Genomic DNA, 15,738 nt, shown 5'->3' with positions numbered 1-15,738 from the left:
CCTTCAGGGTGTCTCGTTTTCAACTCAAATAATTTTCAGCTTCCAAACTATGAGCTTCAGACAATAAAGTATTCTACTTTGTTGAAATCTATTCATCATGGAACATCTGATTATGCAAAACAATTGGTCCAATTAAAAAAATGGTGACATTCTCTGGGGGTGCGATAGGGAAAGTTTGATCAAATGTGAATATATCAAAATGTGTCTCCCTGTATACTATTCTATTCTATTGTATACTCTCTATACTATTGTGTTTTTTTATTTTTCCTGAAAATTATTGATCCGAAATTGATTCAGGGTGGCTCATTTTCAACTCAGATGAAAAAACACGTCAACTATAGTATACAGGGGGACAGATTTTGACATATTCACGTTAGAGGGTACTTCCCCTTTCGCGCCCCCAGAGCATATCACCAATTTTTTTTAAATGGATCACCCTATATTATTTCGCATTATCAATGCTCCATGATGAGTAGATTTCAACAAAGTATAAAACAGTCGGTAGCGAGGCGATTCGACGTGGGTTCTTTGTTCACTCACTCGAATTGCTGCCGTGTTGGTCGGTAGTTCAAGCCCTAGTCTGAACGATCTATTTTCACTTGCCCGTCCAACCCGTGTTGGGAATCACACGTTAAAAGGTAAGACCTCGCAAAGGTAAGTTTCTACTTCTGAGGGTTGTCGTTCGTAGGGGTGTGACAGCTGGTTAACGGAAAAACAGATTTTTTTTTAAACAGATACGGTCTGACGCTTATGGTTCGGGAGCTACAAATTATTCTCTATTTCGATAGTGACTTGTAATTTTTGATCATATTTATTGACAACATCAAGAATTTCGTGAGATTTGTCTTACGGTATTGCACAATTGACATCATCAACCTATTTTTTTAAAAAAGGAATTTCAAAACTTACTTTAGGAAGTGTATTTTTAAAAGATTGTTTATTACGTATTGAGCTATAATAGGAGAAATAGTAGCTCCCATTGGTGTGCCAAGAATTTATTTATAGTATTCACCTTCATATTTTTTTTTGGTTTATTGAACATTTTTTTATTTATATAATTCTTTTGATAATACTTTTCTCCACTAGATTCATAGGTATATTGTTGAAAAGTGAAATCACATTAGGGCAGAATCGAATATAACCTGGTGGTAATGATTTTACATTTATAAAATTGGAAAAATCAAAAGAATCCTTAATATAGAAACCATTCAAAATTATAAGCATCAGTATGAATTTAGATAATCATTTTGCTATTTGAAACATCAGTGGAAGAAATAATGGGTCTCAGTTTCATATCAGGTTTATGTATTATGTTCATAATATTTAGTTCATATAGAATTATAAATCATGTACATTTTGCTTCATTTTCTGATATCATTTTAGATTTTTTCAAATCTGAGTAGAGAAAAGTATCTTCTGTATAATTCAGTGTTCATATAGAAGTATTTGTTTCGAAAGAATTATTTTCTTTCGTGTAATTCAATGTTTATATGAAAGTAGCTGTTTCAGGAGGACTTTCTTTCAGTTTGTGTCTGAAAGTTACTTCTTTGCATGATCTACACATTCATGTATAGAGTTTCGAATTGATTACTTCCTTCCTTTCTTTGGAAGATTCTCTCATCCCTTTTTTTTGTATCAGATGGAGTAGTAGAAAGCCAAAAACTTTCTTTCCCAAAAAAATTAATCACTCCTAAAAAATATAACCCCCTTCAATTCAAATAAGATTCCTCTTGGCTGGGATTAAATCAAATAGGTGAATGAATGTCATTACGATGTCATCGATGACATAAGCAGATCAAGCTTATTCCGTGACATTCAAAATCGCAATTCATGAATGAAGTGTGTGTATTTTCTATAATGTTATCCAATTTGGTACTGAAGAGCCTTAGGGCAAGTGTCTTAAGGCGAAACATCGGTGAGGGTGACAGTGTTCTATGTGAGTACAATTTATTACCATTCATTCAAAGTAGAACTCATGCGAATGATATCTGATTCTTATTCCACAACAAATGTTTGAAATCCAAACTGAGTAGAGAAAAGTATCTTCTGTATAATTCAGTGTTCATATAGAAGTATTTGTTTCGAAAGAATTATTTTCTTTCGTGTAATTCAATGTTTATATGAAAGTAGATGTTTCAGGAGGACTTTCTTTCAGTTTGTGTCTGAAAGTTACTTCTTTGCATGATCTACACATTCATGTATAGAGTTTCAAATTGATTACTTCCTTCCTTTCTTTGGAAGATTCTCTCATCCCTTTTTTTGTATCAGATGGAGTAGTAGAAAGCCAAAAACTTTCTTTCCCAAAAAAATTAATCACTCCTAAAAATATAACCCCTTCAATTCTTTTGTTATATTGTTGAAACAGGATGTCTACTAAGTTTAGACTCATTTTCATTAATAATCTCGAGATATATCAATATATTTTTTTTAATTAAAATTATAACAACAGCGTACAGTTCAACATAGTTAAGACATTATGAATATAAAATATGTTGTTATTCTCCCTAATCAGCAAAAATGCTGGTCTCGGGATTCACAAACATTCAACATGACAAGTGAAACATAAAAACTAGTAAACCACTACTAAGCTCATTGTATCAAAGTATCAGACATGTGCCTCGAGGCTCAGATGTTCTTTAAAACTATTGATGAATGAACTATAGCCCGGCAACTCACGTATATAGACAGGTAATTCATTGAAGACTTTTACAGCCCGTGTAAAAGGATTGTATAATCGTTTGTTCGTTCTTACCATGCTCAGGTGTAAGTCATTTCTACCCCTTGTATTATACTCAAAACTGGTTGTTGACTAGTAGATCGTTGTTGCTTTTGATTCTTTTGTTTTTTATTTTATATATGTTCTTGCATTGCTCAAGTTTCAGTAGATATTTAATTGAGTGTGGTTCAGTCTGTGAGAATAAATCATTTGTGTGGGTTCGAAATGGAATTTGAAATGAAATTTTTGTTGATTTATTTTGTAGCGTTTGAATTTTTTTGAAATCAGTAATGCCACAATTACTCCATATGATTAACAGATATCTAAGATTCGCCAATATATATATGCATTGTATACCAAGTATCTATTACTAAAACTCAAGTAACTGGAACACCTATATAGAGCTACTAACATTGGTACAATTTTATCATTAATATGTTCTATGTGTTCTGACCAGTTTAACTTATCATCTATTATGAGTCCCAAATACTTGGTTTTTGCAACATTCATTAAGGTCAAGTTATTTATTCTTAATTCAATATTTCCACAAATTCTATTTTTTTTGTTTAAATAGCATGTAAACGGTTTTTGCAGAGTTCACCTTAAGTTTATTATGTGCAAGCCAATTTGAGTATTTAGAGAGATCTTCATTAACTGTGTTCTCCAGTAAATGCAAATCATATCCACTGTACAAAAGGACCGTATCATCGGCGAACGTGAAATACCTTCCCTTAAGCCCGGCCTGCCTCAGTGACAGTAACATAAGTGTATAGAAAAGGTGCCCCAAAACGGAACCCTGTGGTACGCCACAATTATTTTTTATATGCTCACTCATGCTGTCACCAACAGCGACAAACTGGGATCTTTCCTTTAAAAATGTCTCAATGAGAGAATAAGTTTTGCCCCTTATACCCATGCAACATAGTTTGTTCAGAAGAACAGTATGGTCAACAACGTCAAGTGCCTTTCTTAAATCAATGAACACTGCAATAACCATTCTTTTTTATCCATTTCCGATGTAATATTAAGAATGAAATCTATGGTAAGAGTGCTGCTACCCTTGATAAAACCATACTGATACTCATTAAATCCCACATAACGATCAACAAAGTCTATTATTCTTGTCTTTATTATAGTTTCAATAATTTTAGAGAATGAGCACACAATTGTTATAGGTCTAAATATAAATCCGATTTTTGCATAATTACTGTCACATTGCCTTTATCAGATCTTGTAAGTATATAGTAAGTATATATATGTTGACGATTTGAAAAAAATGTTTTTGTTTTTTCGGAGAGGAAGACATAAACAAATTACATGATGAAGTTAGTGTATAGCAAAACACGTGCTGCGTTTTCGTAAACTTGTTTGGTGAAAATCTCACAATAAATTGTTTCTTGAATTACACTAATATGAAAATTTCACATAAAGAAAAAAAATATTTTCAATCGCCTTTTTCTTGAAATGGTCGAAATCAGTGTCTTCTGATAGTATGATAAAAAACCTGACATTGATCATTTCAGCAACATATATAATAACTAAGTGGAACCCCGTGGGTTGAGCTACTTATCGGGCGCTTTTCCAGGTGGATGTGTTCCCCGCAGGGGTAATAAGGTTCATTTGGGGGGGGGGGCGTGTCCTACGACTCCGCCCCCGTCGCAACGGCCGGCTGGCCTCCCAGACCTGAGCCCTTGGGATGTTAGGGTTCAGCACTTGCCTGGGTGCAACGGAAGGTTGGTAAGCTTGGGGTAGCTCTTGTTCTGGGAATCGGGATGCGTTGGGGTACTGACTCCGCCATGGAACCATCCCCAAGTCTTCAGGGTGATCCCCTAGCTTCCGCTAGGTCGTCAGTATCCGGCTCGAACCGGGGACGAGGCGCTCCTGTGCGTGACGTCCCCTTCTCCTCCCAGGGATCACTAAGTGCTCCCCCCTGGGGGCATCGCAACGGCTGACGTGGGACGACCTGTGCTTCGTCGCTCAATTTCTTGTTGCCAGCATCTCCAAAGCCTTCTTTGCTTTGGAAACGCTGTCCTTCACCGCGCCTCTCGAAACTTTCCTTGTTCCGAAAGTTCTGTCCGGTGGTTCTTGTTCAGAAACATTCCCTGCTTCGAAATTCCTGTCCTCTTTGGCATGATTCTCTTGTCGGGTTTGACAATGGCTTCGACATTTCGCTGGTTATTGTTGTCACAGGATGACTGTACACCCTGTGAAATGTTACCCTCGGTGACTCTACTACATAAGTAGGTGTCACCGCCTGAATGTTTTCACTGAAAACATTACGTTCGGGGAAAAGTCTCAAATCTAGAGGCATACCACCATCCGGTTGTCGCCGCCGGTTAAAAGTTTCAAATTGTTCCGGTTGTTCAGTATTTGATGAAAAATGCTGTTGGCTCGTTGTCGGAGCCGATCTCAGCATAGAAAATCGCGTTTTCATATTTAACATCTCGCGAAGCCCTAATTGGGGTTCGCTCTGTGGATGTTTTCTTGTTGAGGCCGTTCTTGGCGTTGTCAATTCTGCTCGCATGTCGAGCAATTGACGAAGATTGGCCTGGTGCGTGCTCCTGGTCCTGGACAACACCTCTCCTCGGAGACGCTGTCCATTTTCTCGGAGTAACGTCTCCTGACGTTCTCTTGCAAATGTTTCCTGGTCCATTAGCAGCGTATTCGGTGTATTTAAATTCCTAAAGCGGTTTAATACAACTTCACTATTTTGCGGAGTTTTTTTCGCGATTTGAGGACTCTGTCCTTTGTGTCATGTCGAGTTCTCTAACTACTCGACTTGCGGAAAAACCACCAAAGCCCAGGGTTTGTCGCTCTGCGACCACGGGAGAGGTACTTGTGTCCCCGTGCGCAAAATGACTTCGGTGAGTAGAATCTAGCCTCAGACTGGCTGATTCCACTGGAGTTCTCGGAATAGTGTTTCCTCTGAAAACAGATTCCTGGGGAGTTCCGCGTCTGCTCGTAGAAGTCGCACTCAGGCGGCTAAGCGTGTCTGATAGGGAACTTGACTGACCGAAACTTGTGGTCTCGTGGTGTGGCACTGGTGTATTTTCTGCAAGCTGCGCTCGCGCTTGTCTTGCCCTAGTCTGCATTTCGGTTTCTAATTTTTCCTAAGATGACTCTGACGAGGAAATAGTCAGAGAGAAGGATTCACGGAAATCTAATATTTTTAAGTTCACCCTTGGATCGCGAAACTACTTTCCTATCCAAGGCCTACAGGGTGAACTGAGCTAGTGATTTAGGAACAAGGAGCCTAACGGTTAAACAGCACCCTGGGATGAGGGCCGCTCGCAGGATAAGGTAGAAAGGTATCGTAATCCTGGAAGGTCCCAACGGTTGAGTCGTTCGACCGAAGGACGTAACTAATGATGTCTTGACCACTCAAATTTAAGCTCGATATACCTCTGCTTAGTTATCACCGTTTGGTATCCACAGGGTGCCTGAGCAACTTTAGTAGGGACCTGCTCTTCCTTTGCAGGATTTGGGCTGCTTTCCTCTGGCGGAGTGCCAAAAGGAACCTGGACAAACGTAAAGTATGATTAAGCACTTTAAAATATATCCCACCACTGGACTGCTCCGATTTGATCTCTATTGGTTCTAGAGATTCCTTATTCCAATGAAAATTTCTCCAATTTCACTGGTTGATGATAATCGCAGATCCCTGAAGACTTCTGTGCTATGGTTTGTCTCTGTTAAGTTCTGAAAAGAACTAGAGACACGAATTCATTTAATAAATCCCAACCGCAGCTTCAAACTCTCTAAAAATCTTTGGATATTCAAGACGACTACTACTCGCTCGATGAACTATCGTGGAAAGTCATCTTCGTGTCAGTCGGGATTGGAATCCAGCTCCCCTACCCTTTCAGCTGATAACTATCGTGGCTCGGAAATTCGTATATTTATGCGAAATAAACGAACTCTATTCCGCTCCACTTTCCACCAATCGGCGATTGCAAAAGTCGTGCGATTCTGCCTACCTAGATTCAATATTTGCACAACGAAAAAACTCATTTCGTATGTATTTGCCAGCGTTTACGACCTGTTTTTCTGCAGGCGCTAAACTTTGAAGAAGGAATACCGTTCTGCTATTTTCCATTGACGTCTATATGCCGCTGTTCCTATCTCATTCTTTCTATGTATCGTTTCGCTTCCTCAATTTGCGTTCTTCGATAAATGAAATCAAAGTCTTCGGCCTTGCTCGGAAATCTTCGGAAAATCGCTAAAATTCTAAATTTTCGTTTTCATCGATTTCATATAGAATTTGGCATCCTAAGACAAAAAGTCTCATGCCGCGTCTCGATATTCCCATTCCTTCTTGCAGAAAAATGCGTTTGAAAAATATGATATTTTTCAAAACTCAAGTAATAATAAAGATTGAACCACGAGCACTGGAAACGTGATCGAGGTGTCAAACAATAGCTACTAACAATCTCTATCGATGCTTCTTTGAAGAAAGGACGCTTTCCCTATCTAGATAGCTGAAAAAGCCTTTTTCCATAAAATGGAATTTTTCCCTATTTAAAAATTTGGCGAAGGCTACTAATTTTGCAAAAGATTTTTCTATCACATAGGAAACGATATTTCACATTATAATTTCCAAAACTAAGCTGAAATATCTTGGGAAAACCAATGTTTTTCCATGTTTTCTCAATGTTCATTCTGAGTAGGCGGTCCTTGTACTGGAGCTCATGAAATTCAAAACTAGTTTTGAATTTCATGGGCCGTTCTCCCATCCCAGCGGATGGGAGAACGGCCCGGGGACTGGAGGCCCTGTCTGGGAAGCCAAAGTGGCCTTACGGACGGGGTTGCCGGACTCCTGGTCAGTGGCAGAAATAAATAGGGTGAGAGGAACTAAAACTCCCCAAAAGCCTTTGCAAAACATGCCACCGTGGACCAGCCAACCCAAGCTAAGGTGTAAGGAATCGTGCCGACAGCTGAATGGCCGCAGAGTGATATGCGGTCACGAATGATCCCCTTGGGGAACTGGCCGAAACCTCATTGTAATCAGCCTACCTCTGGTAATGCGGGGCTCTGCCAGAGGTGACCAACTCTTCCCTTGCTACTCGTGGCAACACACATGAATAAAACAACAGAAACAACAAAAACCAAAACCAATCCCGAGGCTGGACAGAAATGCTCACCTCAATCTATGGCGGTGGCTGAGGATGAACAGAAATGTCCACCTCAATCTATCACTTGGAATGAGGCTGGACATGGCAGATCATCTCATGATATAATACAATGGCCAAGGCGTAAGCGCATTTGCGGCGCCGAGGCCAAAAAGAGAAAGAGAGCGATAGAGGCAGGAGTGGCAGCAACTATAACTGCACCCTCCTCCTCCCCCACTCCACCTCCAACAGCAAGGGCACTTCCTGCGGCGGGCGCCAAGAGCTCCGCCTTGAATAAAGTCGAAGAACCGGCTGCCCCTGCAGGAAAGCGCCCTTACTTGTGCACCTCCAAGGAGGGAACCCCAAGAAGGTTGAAGAAGCCGCGCAACTACAGTAATGTCGCTGCACCTTCCAAAACCTTCGCGAAGACCACCGTGAGGCACCTCAAGGGGGCCTCACGGTGGCCAAAGAGAGTGTGTGTTCGGCGAGTCTTGGCCTACACCTGCCAATATGAAGGAGATGTTTCCTAGTGACCTGTCCATTTTCCTGCAAAGGACAGGATGGACGATGACCTAGAACAGTGTTTCTCATTCTTTTTGATTTCGCGACCCCTTTTACAAGTTGAAAAATTCTGGCGACCCCTTTACAAGTTGAAAAATTCTGGCGACCCCCTTATGCCACAGAAAGACAAAGAGATAATTTAATTTATTCAAAAGACCACATTAATGGTTTTTTTTCTATTTTGGTACATTTATCTATTATTCAGATCTACACTCTGCAAGAAGCCACGAGAGTTTTTAAAGGAAATTCGAGGTAAGTTGGTAAGGCTACGTGCAACTTAAGGTACTACTATCGGTTTCAGAATTAGCGTGCAGAATTTAATGAAACTTGGCATATTTGTATAGTATTTCCAATACCAATTGGAACAGCAAAAAATAATATGCCGACGCCTATGTCGGCATATTATTTTTCAGTGGTAGTTTTTCAGTTACTTATTCTTACAATCATAGTAATTGATCACCCCATGAAAAAGTTATCTCAACTGAATTTTTCCACCATGGGTAATTACGAAAAACTTCGAAATTTAAAGTAGTTCATTTCCGAGTCGAAAACTCTAAAATACAATGAAAACACAAATAATCATACCGAATTCTCGTCAAACATATATTTACAAAATAATAGAGGCCAACAAAATTGCTAGAAAAATCAAAATTATCCTTCGCTATTTCGGATGAGGTTTAATCATCATCGGGTTGAATAACGATCGGATATATGGAACTTTAACATAATATTTGTTCTCTTCTTTTATAACGTGGGCCACACAGTTCTTCCACACATCACTATTACCTACTTCACTCACCACTCACCTTTTATTGTCAAGCACTACAGCATTCAAAGTCGGTGACATTACATTTCCGGAAGCTTTCTTTCATTGTGGCCCAAACCATTTCAATTGGATTGAACACACAATAGAATGGAGGCAGAAGTAAGAGAATATGACCACGTGTTTCACACATCGAATGAATAATATACTCTTTTTTGAAATTACGTTATTTTATGGTCGCTAGTAATACCTTTTTCGTTGGTATCTTTTCGGGTATTTCCATATCATTATTTCGCATGAAATCAACAATATCTGCTTTTTTTGTGTTATTGTTTGGTATTGTAGTCAATAACCAAGAATGATACAAAGCGTTTTCCATAACAATAACCGAGTTTGGAGAAGCTGCTCACTGAACCAGGTTTCGAATAAAGCCGCAGTCATATCTTCGTGGTAATCAGCAATTTTTGGCCGACAGCAGCAAAGCGTTAGGTACGAAACCACTTTCATTCCCGGCATGCAAAATTATAACATGTTTATCCTTTGAAGAGGGTGTGTTCAAAGCACATCACTTGGTTTCGTCTACCCAGCCATATTTGACAACATCATGGGTGTCAAACCAAGTTTCGTCGAGGTGGATTATATGTCTGCTGGATTCTCGGTAGCTTTTCATTCGCCTCAAATATTCTTGTCGGAGTTGAACAATGCTTGTCGATTCCATTATGACCATCCGTTTGTTCAATTTTTTATATTTGAAACCACAAGACAATAAGACACCTCGTAGAGTTTCTAAAGATTTGTAATTGTAATCGGGATAGTCGAGTAATGTATACCAAATCATTTCCAAGGTTGGTACTTCTTTTTTTTGGTATATACCATAAGTTGTTCGCCGAATCACATCTTTTGTAGCACCATCAACATTTGCGAATTTTTTATTCCTTTGTTTTCGTTTCATTGCATGGTCAATGACATCCCCTATTTTAATGACTCGAAGAACTGTCGAACCAGATAGTTTCGTTAACTCGCATATTCTATTCACAATAGCATTCTGTGAAGTGTGACAGTTTTCCTTCTTCATGCATTCATGAATATTTGAAATTACTCGCTGAACTTGAACATGTAAGTCCTTATTTTCAAATTCCGGATCTCTGTCCACTGACACAGATTCCTCACACGTAATGTTATCATTTGTTACAAAAGGTCTCCTGAAAGCCATATCTATTGTTGACAAATTAATTTGTATATTTAGGTATATAAAGAGCTAACTCTTGTCTTTAGATTCAGTATCAATTTGCATCTCCTGAAGATGCTAACCTTGTTAGCGAAACGCGCGTCGAGTGCAAAAATATCAGTTTGGTGTTAGGGTAATTGATCTCTAGAAAAAGTATTCAAAAATCGGTTTGCAAAACCACTCACTACCTCACCTAACCCCACGAACACACGGCACTGATAAAGAAAATTGTGAAACGACAAAAAATTAGTATTCAGCCAGTCCAGCTAGCCGATCCTTTACTCCTCAACTACATTTGATAGCACGTTTACTAATTATCTGGGCGACTTGGGGCCACAGGCAAGAAATGTTTATGACTGTACTCTTATTTTTATTGCCGTTCCGATTGGGAATGGATAGACTATACATAATTATATCATAATTAACCAGTTAAGTTTTCAAAAGCCTACAGAGAACTGGAAAATAGATATAAATATTTGAAAAAAATCACCTTCTATATTGATCCTTATTGGAAATCACAGTTTTTATTTAATTTCACAAAACTGAGTGTTCAGATTTCTATGAAAATGAGAGTAATTATTAAATAGTTAAGAAAAACGTGCTATGTAACAGTGTTTGTACGATATGTTTTTTGAAAGCACTTGCGACTACGATATTGATTGGAAAAAAATTCATCGCTATTTGTAGCGATGGCGCTAAAGCTATGACTGACAAAAAATAGCGGACTCATTGCGAAATTAAAATCGATAATGCCAAACGTATCCTGGACACACTGTTTTCTTCATCGAAAGGTTCTAGCTGCTAAGATAGTGCCTTCTAATTTAAATAACGTGCTCAAGGAGGTAATAAAAATTGTTAATTCTATCAAAGGCAAAACCTTGCAAACCCGACTATTCAGAATCGTTTGTGAAGATATGGGCTCGCTTCATCAAAATCTCACACAGAGGTCAGGTGGCTATCGAAAGGAAAGGTATTGACAAGATTTCTATAAATGAGTGCTGAATTGTTAACGTTCTTAAAAGATGCAAAATCTGAATATGCTAATTGTTTTTCTGACCCTATTTGGCTTTTGAAATTTGTATTTTTGGCAGATCTTTTTAGCCACCTCAATAATTTGAACAAGAATCTCCAAGGTAAAGAAGAAAATAGATAGATAGATAGATATTTTATTCATGTCATTACACAAAAGTGTATATACATACGTCACATATAGTAGATTCAAAAAGTAAAAATGTATAAATGTAAAATATCACAGCGAACAATTAAAATTGACACAATTTGTCAAATAATAGAACATATATAGACAGAAAGTTTTTGGCTTTCTACTACTCCATCTTGATACAAAAAAAAGAAGGATGAGGGAGTCTTCCATAGAAAGGAAGGAAGTACCTCTATACATGGATGTGTAGATCATGCAAAGAAGTAACTTTCAGGCACAAACTGAAAGAAAGTCCTCCTGAAACAGCTACTTTCATATAAACATTGAATTATACGAAAGAAAAAATTCTTTCGAAACAAATACTTCTATATGAACACTGAATTATACAGAAGATACTTTTCTCTACTCAGTTTGTATTTCAAACATTCGTTGTGGAATAAAAATCAGATATCATTCACATGAGTTCTACTTTAAATGAATGGTAACAAATTGCACTTACATAGAACACTGCCATCCTCACTGTTATACACCGATATTTCACCTTAAGACACTTGCCCTAAGGCTCTTCAGTACCAAATTGGATAACATTATAGAAAATACACACACTTCATTCATGAATTACGATTTTTTAATGTCACGGAATAAGCTTGATCTGCTTATGTCATTGATGACATCGTAATGATATTCATTCACCTATTTGATTCAATCTCAGCCAAGAGGAATCTTATTTGAATCGAAGGGGTTATATTTTTTAGGAGTTATTAATTATATTAATTATTAATTAATATAATCAATTATTAATAATTAATTATTAATCAAGATGGAGTAGTAGAAAGCCAAAAACTTTCTTTCCCAAAAATTAATCAATCCTAAAAAATATAACCCCTTCAATTCATATATAGACACAATATGTAAAAATGTCTTATAAATAAATATCTTCCTTACGAATAAAACATGCACCTAACAGACAATAATCATTAATAAAAAATAATTACATATAAAAATGGTAAACCTGAGGTATATATAAAATTCAACATGATGAGTACTGAAATTCAGATAATATATCATAATACGCGTTTTGAAGGAGGTGATGCTTGAGTACTAGTTTAAATTTAGCTAATGGGGCATCTTTCAGTGGTTGTGGAAGGGAATTGAATAATTCAATTCCTATCAACTGTTTATGGGTGGATGTCAACCTGTTGTGAGGAATTGCTAAATGGGATCTGGTCCTTGTGGAATAGTTATGGTTATCTCCATTCATCCGGTACTTATATCTGTGTGTTTTCACATGAATCAAGTTATAATATATTATAGCTGAGGGAAGAGCCAAGATCTTGAATTTGATATACCATGGTTTACAAGTCTCAGTGTTTGGTATGCCCGCTAATACTCGTATAGCTCTTTTCTGGACGGTAAATACTGATGTAATGTGACAGGAATATCCCAAGTTAACGATACCATAAACCATAACACTATGAAACATTCCATAGTAAGCGGAGAGAGCAGCTTCCAAGTTCACAACTGATTCAAGTCTCCTGATTGCAAATATCGATTTGGACAATCTGCTAGTTAACTGCTGGATGTGATTTTTCCAGCTCAGACTCGGATCAATGTTATGTCCTAAAAATAAAAAGTGTTCTTCAGATGTGTTTTTCTTTCCAAAAATTAGTGTTTTGGTTTTATTCTCGTTGAGAATCAGTTTATTTGCGGTGAACCATTCTGTGGATTGATGTATTATATTTTCTTTCCACTCCTGGATTACTGAGGATATATCACTAATTCTTGCAGTGAATGTTGCATCATCCGCAAACAAAGTTGTCACGGCATTCATACTTCCGTGTAAGTCGTTTATAGATATTAAAAACAAAAGTGGTCCCAACACACTACCTTGGGGAACTTCGTTGTTTACCGGAAGGCTTTCACTGATTTTGGTTATTACAGTACTCTGATTGTGATCTGTTTTGAAGATATGAGATCATCAATTGTATAGCTATATATTAATAGCTAAAGATAAAGTCAAAAAATTTCACGCAAAACTGTGTTTGTGGTCAACCTCTCTACAAAACAATATATTTGTATCTTTTCCGGGTATTCAAAAGATTGTGAAAGATAACGCATCATACCACAGACCAAAGTCTTGTAGTAAGGGCTCATATTCCTTGCATGATACAGAGCTTGCATAATTTACAAGAGAAAATTTTGACATACTTTCTCCAGACATGCACTCTGAAGCTGACAATGGTCATAGGTGGATAAGTCAATAGATCTGGCTGATGTCACCACAAATATGAAAGAATGTCTTCTAGATTGAGCTGCTGATGGCATCCTTAAAATGGAATTTTATTTGCAAAGTGTATTTTGAATGAAAAGAAAACACGAATACCCAGAGCTGGCAAGGGAGGCTCGAAAATTATTAGTGCCATTCACCACCTCATATTATACAATAGAATAGACACATTACACTTTATATGTTTGTAGCAAGTCATGACAAATTTGTTACATATGCTTACGCACAGCAAAAGTAATTTCAGATCGGATGAGTATAAAATATAATTTAAGATAAAAAGTAGAGCAACATAAAGATTAACATTAAAAACATGAAAGAACAACATGATATAGCATATTTACGGTAGTCATATGAGTATGTTGCTTGTATGTTGAGACTTAGGAGCGATTTTTAAAATGCCCCTGGTAATCAGAGACAGACTAAAAGCAGCCCTCCAATAGTAGTTGTTTAATGGATTGTTTGAATTTATTCATACTAAGATATTTCAGCTTGACTGGTAAACAGTTATATAAGTTGTAATCCAAAAATTTTTTTTGTGATTTAGCTAGGCTATATCGATTTGTACAGATCTTTTCAGCGTTTCTCGTACGGTACTGATGAATATTAGAACGTTTAGGTAAGGTACTCGCATTTCTGTGGATTTCTAGCAAAACATGAAAAATGAATAACGTTGGTACAGGCATGATACCTAGTTTTTTGAAAATTGGCTGACATGGTTTCCGAAAACCTACATCTGCCAATATTCGAATGGCTCGTTTTTGTAACCTAAAGATATTGAGAGAACCAGGTGAGTTTTCCCAAAGAACAATCAATGTGAGAATGAAAAAGCGAATAATAAGTAATTTTTAATATATCGAAGCTGGAAATATTTTAAAGTTGTCGTAGAACATAAATAGTGCTGGATAACTTGCTCCTAAGCTGATTTGTATGTTGATGCCAAGATAAGGTATTGTCAAGTGTTATGCCAAGCAATTTCACGCTATCATTTGAGGGGCCTACAGTGGAGAATTGAAGACGTTGTCTTATTGGTATTTAATATTTCAAATTATTTGTTAGAAACCAAGTATTAGCTTTATTTTCAATGTCTTCCGATATTTCTGTTAGTTTGTTGATACTATTTCCACTGTAGATTAAGGTGGTATCATCAGCATAGAGAATTGTTTTATTTGGCGCCATAAAATTGCAGAAATCATTTACGAGATGATAAAAAGTAAGGGCCCCAGGATAGATACTTGTACTACAGTACATGTACTACAGGTTTGACGCTAGAAATGGTATTATTGCAAGAAACAGCTTGATATCTATTTGTGATGTACGATTTGATAAGTGTTAATGAAACTCCTCTCACCCCATAATATTGTAATTTTTCAAGTAACAGCGTGTGTAACACGCAGTCAAAAGCCTTAGATAAATCAAAAAGTGTAATGGCAGTATACAGTCCATCTTCAAGGCCATCAATGACATATCCAATTATATCTAAAACAGCTTGCGAGGTGGATCTTTCTTTGCGGAAACCATATTGGGAGTTTGAGAAAAAAATTATTTATTTCAAAATAGGAATATAGGCGTCTTTTTAAAATTATTTCAACAATTTTACTAAAAATTGAGTTAATGGAAATAGAACGGAAATTATCCAATGAAGAAATATCTCCTTTTTCAAATATTGTGATCACTTTGGAGAACTTAAAAGAATCCGGAAATATGCCTGTTTCAAAAATCAGATTTACTAACATGGTTAACGGGTATAGTATGATGTTGAGTGTTTCCTTGATAATAGAACTATTTAAATCCTGGGCATCTAGGAAGTTTGAATCTTTTAGAGATTTTACCGTTTATCTGTGATTTCAAGCTCGGTAACGGGCTTGTGAAAAAAGGTGTTGCAGGGGAAAATTTTTAAAGTTTTGTAAATCAGATAT

Source organism: Leptinotarsa decemlineata, unplaced genomic scaffold (genome assembly GCF_025532065.1).
Source record: "Leptinotarsa decemlineata unplaced genomic scaffold, Ldec_3_MD MMD2_P_RNA_scaffold_4, whole genome shotgun sequence".
Taxonomy (NCBI): Eukaryota; Metazoa; Arthropoda; class Insecta; order Coleoptera; family Chrysomelidae; genus Leptinotarsa; species Leptinotarsa decemlineata.
This window is presented reverse-complemented; position numbering follows the sequence as displayed.